The sequence below is a fragment of the Heloderma suspectum genome, chromosome 1 (assembly GCF_057233095.1).
Source record: "Heloderma suspectum isolate Gila_16-S chromosome 1, 16-S_ref, whole genome shotgun sequence".
Lineage (NCBI taxonomy): Eukaryota > Metazoa > Chordata > Lepidosauria > Squamata > Helodermatidae > Heloderma > Heloderma suspectum.
In genome coordinates, this window is record NC_139458.1 from 198,895,091 (window position 1) to 198,909,877 (window position 14,787).

A 14,787-nucleotide genomic window follows, 5' to 3' on the forward strand; every position below is an offset into this window, starting at 1 on the left:
CTTTGATATTTTAGTCTTTGCTATGTAAAATTGTGTTTGTGGCTGTTCTTAATTTTTAGATAGTATTTGAATGGATTTTATTGTGTTTTATTTTATATTTATGTACATTGTCCTGAGAGCTTTGGTTGTAGAGTGACTTGTAAGTGTGAATGAATGAATGAATTAATGAAGGAATGAATGAATAAAATACCAGAAAAGTTCAGGATCATTGGCCTTATCAGCAAAACAGCAGTACCTAAATCGGAAATGTAACCTGGATGGTTATTTCAGCATCCTTGAGTGCCCTGTATAGCTTATTCCCTTTCCACATTGGTAGCAGAAGCAGAATATGTTATTTATTTATTTATTTATTTATTTATTTATTTATTACATTTATATCCCACCTATTTTCCTCTTTAGGGAACCCAAGGCAGCGTATATAATCCTTCCATTTTATCCTCACAACAACAACCCTGTGAGGTGGGTTGGGCTGAGAGTCTGTGACTGGCCCAAAGTCACCCAGTGAGCTTCCATGGCTGAGTGGGGACTAGAACCTGGATCTCCCGGCTCTCAGTACAACACTCTAGCCACTACACCACACTGGCTCTTGCATATGTTATGCAAGTTATGAAAAATTATACTCAAGGCGGCATATATAATCCTTCCATTTTATCCTCACAACAACAACAGCACAAACCATGCAAAATAAGAGAATCCTATGTATTTGCTTAACTTTGCATAAATCCTATGGACTGCTAATTCAAGCCTTTCTTTCTTGTTGCCGAATTTGGGTTACCCTAGTTAAGTTTTTTTCCTCCTTGAAAGGAAACACAGTATTCTGCTGTTTTAAATACCATCAGTAAAGGAAGCAGAAGGAATTAGTGTTCTGCCCCCACAGGTTTCTTCTGTATTGATTTTCTCCATGATGCATTTGCCCATTTTAGGTAAAAATGCAGAATTGTCTTTACAAGCAATACCTATCAAAAGTGAATAGGAGTGTATAGTCTAGAGATGTACAAGCTTCCCAATGGTTAACTCAGAAATTATCTGACCTCTCTCCACCCCCAAATGGGAAAAACATGGGTATGTTTCCTGAGCCAAAGGGTTGAAAAATGCTTCCTCCGATTTCCCAACAGCCTCCCTATCACACCACACACCATGTACTTACCTGGAAAATGGTGGTGGGAGCAGCAGCAGGCACATGGGGATAAGAGAGGAAGAAGGGTTGCCCCTTTCTTCCATCCCTCTTATTTTTCCTAATGCGCTGAGTAGCACTACAGCATGCTGGGGTGCAAAGCCCAGAGCAGGTTTTCTGAGGGCTGCTTCCTCTCCAAAGATTCCCTGGGCTTTGAACCCCGAAATGCTGTTTATGCAGTATATCTGGTGAGGGAGAAGGATGAATGAAGGAGAAAAAACCTCCTTCTGTTCAGTTCCTGCTTGCTTCTGCTGCCACTGCTTGCCAGGGAAGGGGAGGGCAGGGCAGGGCAGAATCTTGTTTGGGGGTGCTGGCAGGGAGGAGTGGTTTGGTGAAGTCAAGGCCTGGCAGGAACTAGTGAGATGGAAGCTGGGAATTCTTTGGCTCATATTTGGATCCAAGCTGAAGAAGAATCCAGGAGCTATACAAAATTTTTATCTTGCTTGAGGCAGGCTTTGAGCCCCTGAAGTTTATATTCAAGCCTGGCTCAGGGGAACTACATCTCCAGTCAAGTCCTACTCCTTGCCTCTGTTTTCCACACCTGTGTCAGGGTGTCTTTGTAATTCATACCACTGGCTTACGTAAGACCAGAGTTACGTGTGTGTTAGTTTTTCATGTCATAATAATAATACCTATGAATGTAAATTGACTTTTTGATAGCTTTTTATTTTATCAAATGGTGCTTATCTTTTACTAGTTTTATTTTCTCCAAGGATAAAAATGTTTCCTTGAAATGCTCCAGCTAGCTTTACTTTAAGCATAAATTGGGTAAACCTTCACTAATACCTTTTTCTGGCCAAGAGCATAGATGAGAGAAATGTATTTGCTACCAGAAACATGTTGCCTATATTTCCAACAGCTTCAATCACTCTCTTCTTTGCCCAACGTTTTAAAGAAGAAAAAGAGATTGAGGGCCCAGTCCTTTGGTTTCTGCACATTTTCCTTCTTAATATGAGTGAATCACCTACAGGTAGTCCAGGAAAATGTTCTTTTGTGCTGTTAATGTTCAATGAGATATTAGACAAGGACGCTACATGGGAAAACAACATCATCATCCTCTCAAGGGTGTGTTATGTGTTGCAAGCTGTCTCTTCTGACTTTTCAGTGTGTGAAAGTATTCTTGTCCTTCTGAAGGCAATTAATAAAACCTAGGAGCTTCAGTCTCAAGAGGAAAAAAGAAGAGAGAGAGAGAGGGAGAATTTGCTTTAGTGGCACACCTGCTTTTTGGCTGACTTTTCGTATTTCATTCCTACAGCACATCCAACATTAATTGAAAAATAGAAAACAACAGCATGAGGTCAAACATGTTGAAAAATGAGTGACTTATTTCCAATGAAAGCAAGAAGCTATTCTGAACCTTGGTGAAAATTTGGGCTGACGGTAAGAATTTTGTGTTAACTAATTCTTAATGTGTGCAGTACAACTGCTGTATTAGAAATCATGACATGAAGGGAACTTTTAAGCTGATCATGGTGGCTTTTTGTTGATTTCTTGTTGTCAGACAGAATTGTATATCAAAGAGTTGTGTCTTAGGGCTGATTCACATATGCTTGTACATAACTTGATATCTCATCCCTAAGCGCTCACAGCTGAACTGTCTCCTTTTGAGAAGCATGATGTGTGAACCTGAACCTCTGACTTGTCTCTCCCCCAACAAGCCAGAGAAATAGCCCAACAACAAACCATGGGTTAATTCTCTGTAGATGCAATTCAGTGAAACAGCCATATCTTTGAAATATAGTGAGGTTTTTAGGACTAAATTAATGATCGCCAAGGTTTTGCCCCCAAAGGCAAACTGGGCAGGTCCACATCGTGTGGATAAGGAAACTGATTTGTGTCCCACATCACCAACACCTAAGGGATGGAGATAACAATTCATAATGGAGCCTCTGTGGTGTCCAATAAGTCAGGAATACTAGTTTTTGTTGGATGAGACACATCCTTAGGTCAAGGGCAGGCCTTTTGATAGATTAGAGCACTATGGACTACTGTTTAGGTTCAATAGGTATATTCAGCTCCTCATAGAGGTTTGAGATACCCATCTTAAATCGATCTAAGAACCACTAATAAAAACAGGCCACTGGGGCTGGCAGCCCAGTAACTCGTTGTAATGACTCACCGGATCCAGTCATCCTCCTCCTCATGCCCCAAACACCAAGGCACAGGGCAGCAAGCAGCTGTCTCCAACTGCAAAGCTAAGAAATAACACTGTCTGCTCCTGGCTTGAGCCAACAAGGGGAACCCACAACAGTTGCGGGAGGAAGGTGATGCAGTGGCAGCAATGGCCGAGACTCATCACAGTGCTGCTATAAAGGTCTGAGAACATAGACTGGAGAGGGTTTGAGGAGGAACAGAGGAGTGAGTGGGATGGACAGACAGACAAGGGAGGTCAAGCAGATAAGAGCTGCTCAAGAGAGGGCAGACTGATAATCACTGCCCAGAAAGTTGCTGCAGGGATCCCTTGCTTGCAATCCCTGATTATGCCTTCATTTGCTTGGAGACTAGGAAATCCCCATTTGGCAGTCACTGCCTTGTTGTGGCAAAGGGGCTTGCGGAACTCAGTGAAGCCATAAGCTATGCCGTGCAGGGCCACCCAAGACGGATAGGTCATGGCAGAGAGTTCTGACAAAATGTGGTCCACTGGAGAAGGAAATGGCAACCCACTCCAGTATTCTTGCCAAGAAAACCCCATGGAACGTATCACAAGGCTAAAACATATGACGCCGGAAGATGAGCCCCTCAGGTCGGAAGGTGTCCAATATGCTACTGGGGAAGAGCAGTGGGTATTTCCAAGTAGCGCCAGAAAGAGTGAAGCGGCTGGGCCAAACCCGAAAGGACACTCAGCTGTGGATGTGTCTGGCGGTGAAAAGAAAATCCGATGCTGTAAAGAACAATATTGTTTAGGAACCTGGAATGTCAGAACAATGAATCAAGGTAAGCTGGAGGTGGTCAAACATGAGATGGCAAGATTGAACATCGACATCTTGGGAATCAGCGAACTGAAATGGACAGGCATGGGCGAATTTAATTCAGGTGACCATCATATCTACTATTGTGGGCAAGAATCCCTTAGAAGAAATGGAGTAGCACTCATAGTCAACAAAAGGGTGGGAAAAGCAGTACTGGGGTACAATCTTAAAAATGATAGAATGATCTCAGTACGAATCCAAGGCAAACCATTCAACATCACAGTAATTCAAGTCTATGCCCCAACCACTGAGGCCGAAGAAGCTGAGGTTGATCGGTTCTATGAAGACCTACAACACCTTCTAGAACTAACACCAAAAAAAGATGTCCTCTTCATCATAGGGGATTGGAATGCTAAAGTAGGAAGTCAAGAAATCACTGGGATAACAGGCAGGCATGGCCTTGGTGTACAAAATGAAGCAGGACAAAAGCTAATAGAGTTTTGCCAAGAGAACATGCTGATCATAGCAAACACTCTTTTCCAACAGCACAAGAGGCGACTCTACACATGGACGTCACCAGATGGTCAATATCGAAATCAGATTGATTATGTCCTTTGCAGCCAAAGATGGAGAAGCTCCATACAGTCAGTAAAAACAAGACCTGGAGCTGACTGTGGCTCAGATCATGAGCTGCTTCTTGCAAAATTTCAGCTTAAATTGAAGAACGTCGGGAAAACCACTAAACCGTTCAGGTATGACCTAAATCATATCCCTGATGAATATACAGTGGAGGTGAGGAATAGATTTCAGGGATTAGACCTGATAGACAGAGTGCCTGAGGAACTATGGACGGAGGTCCATAACACTGTTCAGGAGGCAGCAACGAAATCCGTCCCAAAGAAAAAGAAATGCAAGAAAGCCAAGTGGCTGTCTGATGAGGCTTTACAAGTAGCTCACGAAAGAAGGGAAGCGAAAAGCAAGGGAGAAAGGGGAAGATATACCCAACTGAATGCAGAGTTCCAGAGAATAGCAAGGAGAGACAAGAAGGCCTTCTTAAATGAACAATGCAAAGAAATCGAGGAAAACAACAGAATGGGAAAGACTAGAGATCTCTTCAAGAAAATCGGAGATCTCAAGGGAACGTTTTGTGCAAAGATGGGCATGATAAAGGACAAAGAAGGCAGGGACCTAACAGAAGCAGATGAGATTAAGAAGAGGTGGCAAGAATACACAGAAGAACTATACAGGAAAGATCTGAATGTCCCTGATAGCCATGATAGTGCGCTCACTGAACTTGAGCCGGACATCCTAGAGAGTGAAGTCAAGTGGGCCTTAGGAAGCATTAGTGACAACAAAACTAGCGGAGATGACAGTATTCCAGCCGAGCTATTTAAAATCCTAAAAGATGATGCTGTTAAAGTGCTGCATTCAATATGCCAACAAATCTGGAACACTCAACAGTGGCCACAAGACTGGAAAAGGTCAGTTTACATTCCAATTCCAAAGAAGGGCAATGCCAAAGAGTGTTCCAACTACCGCACAATTGCGCTCATTTCACATGCCAGCAAGGTGATGCTCAAAATCCTACAAGCTAGGCTTCAGCAGTATGCGAACCGAGAACTACCGGAAGTACAAGCTGGGTTTAGAAGAGGCAGAGGAACAAGAGATCAAATCGCCAACATTTGCTGCAACATGGAGAAAGCAAGAGAATTCCAGAAAAACGTCTATTTCTGCTTCATTGACTACGCTAAAGCCTTTGATTGTGTGGATCACAACAAACTGTGGCAAATTCTTAAAGTGATGGGAGTACCAGACCACCTTACCTGTCTCCTGAGAAACCTGTACGAGGGTCAAGAAGCAACAGTAAGAACCAGACATGGAACAACCGATTGGTTCAAAATTGGGAAAGGAGTACGACAAGGCTGCATATTGTCACCCTGCTTATTTAACTTATATGCAGAGTACATCATGAGAAATGCCGGGCTGGATGAATCAGAGGTCGGAATTAAGATTGCCGGGAGAATTATCAACAACCTCCGATATGCAGACGATACCACCCTAATGGCAGAAAGCGAAGAGGATCTCAAGAGCCTCTTGTTGAGGGTGAAAGAGGAGAGTGCAAAAGCTGGTTTGAAACTCAACATTAAAAAAACTAAGATCATGTCATCTGGCCCTATCACTTCCTGGCATATAGAAGGGGAAGAAATGGAAGCAGTGACAGATTTTACTTTCTTGGGCTCCAAGATCACCGCAGACGGTGACTGTAGCCATGAAATTAAAAGACGCTTGCTCCTTGGGAGGAAAGCTATGGCAAACCTAGACAGCATAGTAAGAAGCGGAGACATCACCTTGCCGACAAAGGTCCGTTTAATCAAAGCTATGGTTTTCCCAGTAGTAATGTATGGCTGTGAGAGCTGGACTATAAGGAAGGCTGAGCACCGAAGAATTGATGCTTTCGAACTGAGGTGCTGGAGAAGACTCTTACGAGTCCCCTGGACTGCAAGGAGGTCAAATCAGTCAATCCTAAAGGAAATCAACCCTGACTGCTCATTGGAAGGACAGATAATGAAGCTGAAGCTCCAATATTTTGGCCACCTAATGCGAAGAGAAAACTCCCTGGAAAAGACCCTGACGCTGGGAAAGACTGAAGGCAAAAGGAGAAGGGGACGGCAGAGGATGAGATGGCTAGATAGCATCACGGATGCAATGAATATGAACTTGAGCACGCTCCAGGAGAGAGCGCAGGACAGGAAGGCCTGGCGTGCTATGGTCCATGGGGTCACGAAGAGTCGGACACGACTGAACGACTGAACAACAACAACAACAGAGAACATCACTTACAGTCAGGGCCAGACATATTGGAACAAGGATAACTGTTTTGGCAGTTGGCCTCTGTACACCACCACATTGAAGTTGAAAGGAAACACACCCAGATGGGAGCGAAGTCAGGACTTTCAGCTGTTATTCAAGGGGTTTGACAAAAGTGGGGCACTAACCATTCAGGAAGTACAGCCAGTGGCATACACACACACACATCATTGGTGGCTCATAAGTAATGGAACAAATGGCTGACACGCAGCTGCATGGCCAGGGGTGGCCTGTTTCCTGGGTACCCCATGACCAATCAAGCAGATAAAAGGCCTGGAGGTGGTTCTGAGTGTTACATTTGCATTTGGTAGCTGTTCACTGGAACTCTCAACATGAGGTCCAAAGAGGTGTCCATGTGAGTGAAGGAGGCCATCATTAGGCTGAGGAAACAACATAAACCCATCAGAGAGATAGCAAAAATAGTGGGAGTGGCCAACACAAGAGTTTGGAACATCCTGAAAAAGAAGGAATTAACTGGCAAGCTCAGCAACAGCAAAAGGCCTGGAAGACCATGGAAGACAACTGAAGTGGATGACCGCAGAATTCTGCCCATGGTGAAGAAGAACCCTTTCACAACATCTAGCCAGCTGCAAGAATGCTCTTGCAGAGGTAGGCATGTCATTGTCAATATCTACAGTCAAGAGATGGCTTTATGAATGTAAATACAGAGGCTTCACAACAAGGTGCAAACCACTGGTAATGCTCAAGGACAGGCCAGATTAGCCTTTGCCAGCAAACACCTAAAAAGCCTGCCCAGTTCTGGAATAAGATTCTTTGGACTGATGAAACCAAGATTAACTTGTACCAGAATGATGGGAAGAGAAAAGTATGAGAAGGAAAGGAGCAGCTCATGATCCAAAGCATACCACATCATCTGTCAAACATGGTGGAAGCAGTGTTATAGCATGGGCATGTATGGCTGCCAGTGGAACCCTGTCACTGGTGTTTATTGATGACCTGACTGCTGATAAAAGCAGCAGGATGAATTCTGAAGTGTAGAGGGCTATAGTTTCTGCTCAGATTTAGCCGAATGCTGCCAAACTGATAGGACACCGCTTCATATTGCAGATGGATAATGACCCCAAACATACAGCAAAAGCTACCCAAGAGTTTATCAAGGCAAAGAAGTGGGATGTTCTTCAATGGCCAAGTCAGTCCCCTGATCTCACCCCAATAGAGCATGCTTTTCACTTACTGAAGAAAAGACTGAAGGCAGAAAGACCCACAAACAAGCAGCAGCTGAAGGCAGCTGCAGTAAAGGCCTGGCAAAGCATCTCGAGGGAGGAAACTCAGCATTTGGTCATGTCCATGGGTTCCAGACTTCAGGCAGTCATTGACTGCAAAGGATTTTCATCCAGGTATTACAGGCGATCCTTAAGTTTGAAATGATGTTGGTTTGTTCCATTACTTGTGAGCCACCAACGATGGGTGTGCGTGTATGTCACTGGCTGTCCTTCCTCAATGGTTAGTGCCCCACTTCTGTCAAACCCCTTGAATTACAGCTGACATTCCTGACCTCACTCCCATCTGGGTGTGTTTCCTTTAGGGATGTACAAAAGTCACTTACCTTTTTGCAGGTGTGATTCGCGGTGGGGGGGAGGCACTCCGTCCCTCCCCCCGGAATCCTCCCTGGCCAGCTCCGCAGAGCTGCTGGCCATGGCTGTTCACAGCCGGAGTTCCGGCCATGGCCGGACTGCTGCGGACGCAAATGGAAGCCACCATAGCGGCCGCCATTTGTGTCCTGCCAGGCTGCCATGATAGGCTACGTAAGTATTTACGTAGCCTATCACGGTAAAGGCAGCCACGCAAATGGCATAGTGATAGGCTATGTACGTAAATATGTAGCCTATCACAGAAAGACCATAAATACTTACGTAGCCTATCATGGCAGCCTGGCAGGACGCTATTTGCGGCCACAGTAGCCGGCTGAAAGACCAGCCGCCGCCACTGCCCCAGGTAAGTTTCATTCTGGGGGGGGGTTCCGCGAGGTGGCGGGGGGTGGGAGGCCATTCCGCCATGGGTTTCGGGTGGCCGAATGCCAGTGCATTCGGCCTCACTCAAATCTGTGGCAGAATTCTCTGCCATCCCTAGTTGCCTTTCAACTTCAGTGTAGTGGTGTACAGAGGCCAACTGCCAAAACAGTTATCCTTGTTCCAATATTTCTGGCCCTGACTGTATACCAAAACCTGGGCTTAGCCTTTCTCTCTGAGGAATTTGATCAACTAACCCGTTCTGAGAGCTACTTCTCCAGCTGGATACCTGAAGGGGACAGATTTGCAGGCTCATGATTTAGGGCCATTGAGGGAGGGAGGCGTAATTCCTTACATTGAATTGCAAGCATACATGTTTACCAGTCTTCTGTTCTGTAAGCAGATGAAAAGACTTAGAATAAAAAGCCTACTTAACTTATTTGTGGACTCCTGAAACTGTGGATGCTATGGATGGGGGTGGATTTCATGTGCCCCTACCAGGGTCTGGGGGATAGATGCTGCATAGATGGCTGGTCCAAAAAAGGGAGGTGTTTAAGTTGGAGAAATTGCCAGTGAATTGTGTTTGGTAGGCCAAATTCTTCTTGTAATGCACAAAACTATTTGTGTTCACTCTCCCTATCCAAAGGTTGGCCCATAGTCTAGCAACATTTCCAGGCTTTCCACATAAAAGTTTTCAAATCAGTGTTGTGCCATAAAGTTAGTCTGGCACATGCATATGGATCAACTCTGATCGCAATAAGGAGTGCCTTCCAGGTGAGTGGCATGAATGTTAGGCAGTTTAGAAGTAGGGAGATCTAGATAGGGATGCCCATGCCACCCCTGTATCTGTTCTTTTAAGGAGTCCATTTATTCTGACTTCTGGTTGGAACCAATGTTGCTCTGGTAGCATCCCACGGGTGCTCCGTGGGAGCTTTCTCAAACAGCTTTTTAAAAGGTTGAAAAACCTTTTCATTCCCCCCTGGAATTAAAAGGGGGGGCAAGGCAACATCTGGATAATATCTTGGAGAAAAGTACCCCCTCGAGATAGTGTGTGTGGGGGGTTGGATTCCAGGATTCTCTCCAGAGCTTTACCAATGCAAAAAGCTGTACTGAGACTCCTATTTCATAGGAGAAAACAGGGCTGACGTGTTCCATAATAATATATGCTTTAAGAAATATCAATAACGTCTGAGGGCTGATTTAAGAAATGTTAACAGTATTTGAGAACATCTGAGGACCTGCAAGATCTGTTTGAGAGAAACACGTGTGCGCTGAGGAGAAGAAAGGAGCCGGCATCAACTCCCCCCGCACTCCCTGTGTCAAAAGTTTTGAGAAAGAAGATATAGGGGAATTATTTACTCTGATAAAGACTTTATCTTCGCAATTTATGGAGCAAGCCAAAAGACTGGATTTAATCCAAAATTCCATCACCGCCTTGCAAGGAGCTGTAGATTTAATTAATGCATCATGGCAAAAAATGGAGACGGAAATTAATGAGCTAGAAGACCGAGTGTTAGGAAATGAAACTATGATACAAATTTGTTTTAAAAATGCTTCTGATAGAATTTCTCAACTGGAGGCCTTCACGAGGAGATCCAATGTACCTATTATTGGGATTAAAAATCTGTCTAATGACGTAAAATTGCCTATTTTTGTGGATAAACGTTTGCATGAGATACTCCCTATCCCATCTGATTATTTACTTGATATTGAGCAGGCATTTAGTGTGCCAAATGCTAAAGGGACTGATTACGTGATCATAGTCCAATTTGCAAAAATCCCCACAAAGAATTATATCCTGCGTTTGGCAAGAGAGGGTGAAAGCCTTTCCTGGAAACAAGATAAAGTTATGTTATTTCCAGACTACATCAAAGAGGTGGTGAATATTTCAAGATGAAGCTGGACAGCCATCTGTCAGGGATGCTCTGACTTGGATTCCTGCATTGAGCAGGGGGTTGGACTCTCTGGCCTTGTAGGCCCCTTCCAACCCTACTATTCTATGATTCTATGAATAAAATAAGGCAATTTATCAAAGCAAAAAATATGGCAAAACAAATGAACTTACAATATTAAAATTAAAATATCCTGCTACACTTTGTATTGTGTCTGAAGGTCCGAGGAAGAAGTTCTAAATCATGAAATGGCAGAGGCATGGCTGAATGTAAAAATGCATGAGCATTCTCTTACAACCCCATGAACTGGAATCTTTAAACAAGCTTTGTTAACTGCTTGTGTTTAGTCTACATGATCCAGGCTAGGTCAGAAGATAAATGATTATACTTATATTCGTTTATTCTCTTTCATCTTTCTTTTTTTCTTGCTTTTCTTTATATTTTTTATTTCAAAATAGATATGGTGTGCTGTATTTAAATTTATTGTTTGAGGGTAATTGTGCACATGCATTTATATATAAAATATATTATTGATTGTTGAAGGTTTATTTTAAGTTTTATTATTATATAACACTATATTTCTTATTATTATTATTAATATAGGCTACTGGGAATGAACTGTAGACTTGTATCTTTGATTTAAGATTGATAACATGATATTGAAATGTAAGGTTGTTTATTAAACGGTAAGATTGTTAAGGTTATATAGTTATTAAAATAGAATGGCATCGGAGGCTGGGGGATGGGGTATTGGAGTTTAAACTTAATTCTTTAAAGGGGAGGGGGAGGGAAGGGGAAAGAATCTTCTTTTTTCTTCACTTTCTGTCCTCCTCCCTTTTCCTTTTTCCTTTTTCTTTTTCCTTCTCTTTGTTATTGTGGTATCAGAATATTGTATTGTTGGGAAATTGTAGTATTGATCAGGTTTGTTGGTAATTTTGGTATTGTTTATTTCATTTATAAAGATAAAATAAATAAAAATATATTTTAAAAAAGGAGTCCATTTATTCTGCCCTTTTAAAAACAACAACAACATACACACTGGAGAACAGTGCAGCTTGGACAGCAGTAGATCACCTTAGTGGTACAGTTTAGTTACAGCTGTTGCTCTCCCCCCTCTTCTTTGCTTTGCTAAAACACAAATACTGAAAGAATGGGCTACCCCCACCCCCTGACACACACACCCTTGTTATACTCCTTAACACTGTGTTTTGCTAAGGAAGACACAGTGCAGTTGGTACTCTGAAAGCAGTGAGAGGCCATGTGGTCTTCTCAGCCTGGAAAGCAGCATGGCCTCTCTCTACTTTAAAAGTTCCACCTGAGCCAGAGAAGACTTGGGAGAAGGGGAGAGGGCCCTCCTATTGAGCCTCCTAGAGCTTTGCAAAACATATGCAAAACACCTCTCTGGCTCGGTGCAACAGGAAGGCTCTGCCTTCCTCCTCCCACTTGAAACACTAAGGAGCACAAGAAAGAAAATAAACTGTGTGTATTGACTGCAGTACTTGTATTTCAGCACAACAAGCAAGTGCGGGGGTGCATGGGAAGAAGCATTAACCTTTCCTCCATGCAGCCTCTCCACTCCTCAAAGGTATTCTATCAAATGTCACCCTTGTCTCTGTTTCCCCCCCTTCGCCATGTGGATGGGTTTTGCTGGACATTAATATAATTAAAGCACAATATTAAGTCTATTGTGGAACCACCGTGTTAATTCCACTTACAGCTGAGAGCAGAAGAGTGATGCCTCAGCAACCGCTCAGGAGTCCTTGTGTGGAAGCCGCCTTAGACCCCTTCCTCCCTTCTTCATTCTCCTTCCTTATTTAAGATTGTTTGGATTAAAAATGTCAGATGTTGACATCCCCTAAAGATTGAAAGTGAGAAGTATTTTGTCCTTTATTATGAGCTGAATAATAATCAACATACTTGGTTGATCTAAAGGAAGGTAATTTATCAGAAAAGATACGAAATGAGATGGCTTTTCTTCTGGAAGATAGGGCTGAAGCAACTAATACACATCTGTTCAAGGGAGTCTCTAGAGTTGAGAACAAATGAAACTTCTGTCAGTCATTTGTAGCTTGTGCTTTCTTTACCTGCACCAAGGACTAGAGATGCATTTACCTAATCGCAATGGTCTGTGAGTAACCTTATCTTACAGTTATTTGCAGAGGGCCGTTACCCAAATGGATCTTTCAAGCATAAGGCTGCAATCCTAAACAGACTTACAAGGGAGTAAGCCTGTTTGAATACAGTGAGACTTACTTCTGAGCAAACATGCATGGGATTGCACTGTAAGAGAAGCTTCCAGAAATTTTGCAGCTCCACATCAGAACCAGATGAACAAAAGGGAGGTAGACATGATACATCCATATTGAATTGTTGTAGCGTATGCTTTCTCAGAGCCTTTTGGAGGAAGATTTAGTTAGTGCTGTGAAATAGATTTATGTAACATAATTAGACACAAATGCTTGTATAGATTTTACTGATTGGTAATTGGATTAGCTAGTTCTTTGTTGTTGTTTTTTACATTGAGAACATTTGCTAGCTGCAACTGCTTTTATCATACATTTTATGTTAATAGAGAAGAACATAACAAACATTGATTAATGTTTAAAATGAGCTTGAACTATAGTGCAGTGTACTGGAAAACTTCCTCATAAATTCAGAATGCAGGAAATTCAATTCGTAAGTGTAACTATAAATTGTATAATTTGTATTTAAGCTTTATGGTGGAGGGCGCAATCCTATCGGGATAGGCAGCTGCCTCTGAACTCAGAGGCGACCGCCTATCCAATGCAGGGCAGGAGAAGCGCAGAGGGGATCGTCCCCTCTGTGCTTCAGCCACCCTGCATTTACGGCTAGACAGCTGATTTCGGCTGTCTAGCCGTGGGACCTTGGAGCGTGGGAAGCGGCAGCCGGACAACATGTGGGATGTGTCGTACTGGCATTTCCGACTTCCCTGCTCCGACACACCCCCAGGAACGCCCTGTTTTTGCTGCTCCCCACTCCTCTTCTGAGCGTGGGGCTGTTCTGCGCTGCCTATGAGGCAGCATGGGAGGGGGTGGAGGTCAGTTCTCAGGGAACCGGCCTCAAGAGTGCAGGCTCCAAGGTTGGTTCCCGGGAACTGACCTATCCTATGGCTGTCTAGCCGCTGGCTAGCGGCCATAGGATTGTGCTCTAAAAGGCTTACATAGCCATCAAATATATTTCACAATACAGGCACAATACTTAATTTCAAGGTAATGCATATGGTAAATAACAAACTCCACTAACATCGTCATTTAACAGTGTGACACTTTCTACAGGGTCTCTAAAGGGAGTCACAGCAAATGCCTTATACAGGAACAATTAACATACATCATTTAACTTCTTAATTATCAACAGTAATAATACACATGTAAGAATTGTACATAAATAACAATTCACATATCACAAAACAACAAAACAGAGCACAACCCTCACAAAGTTCTGTCTTCTAGATTGGGTCCACAACAAAAATATAAATAAAACTTCTCCCTGAAGCTTGATTTTTCTGTTGCCCAAAGAGGGAAAAGAGTCTCTTCTCATTTCACCTCAGCTCCGCAGCAGTCTTCTCAAAGTGGATCAGAGTCCAGGAACACAGGAACAAACTTTACAGACAGCCCTTTATATAATATAAAATAACATAAACAGACAAGGAACTCATAGTGTTTGTGAATATCAGGATTCCTTTAAAAATATTAAAGGGAACCTCGCTACTAACCTGTCTCAAGGGTTCAGGGCCTTACAGAAAGGAGAAACCAAGCTTCTTCTAAACTGCATTACGGTAACTGGCCATAATGGTGAACACTCCTTATCTCACTCCCTTACTGAGCATGTGCAGGAATATCCCCCCTCCAGAATTCTTAAAGGGAAATATACCAGTGTGTTACAAAAGCATACACAGAGGTAGTTTCCCCAGTTGTTGGAAAGTGAAGTTTTTTGTTTTTGCAATAATATCTAGC

General features: G+C 43.1%; 1 protein-coding gene across 9 annotated transcripts in view; it reads left to right on the forward strand.

Annotated features, from left to right (window-relative positions):
* Window positions 1–14,787, forward strand: part of GULP1 (GULP PTB domain containing engulfment adaptor 1) — a 276,060-nt gene that overhangs the window by 96,422 nt on the left and 164,851 nt on the right. For all 9 annotated transcript variants that reach the window (XM_084815697.1, XM_084815722.1, XM_084815658.1 and 6 more), the window contains one exon: window positions 2,430–2,554. The gene's annotated coding sequence lies outside the window, so the exon portion shown is untranslated. The remainder of the gene's footprint in view (window positions 1–2,429; window positions 2,555–14,787) is intronic.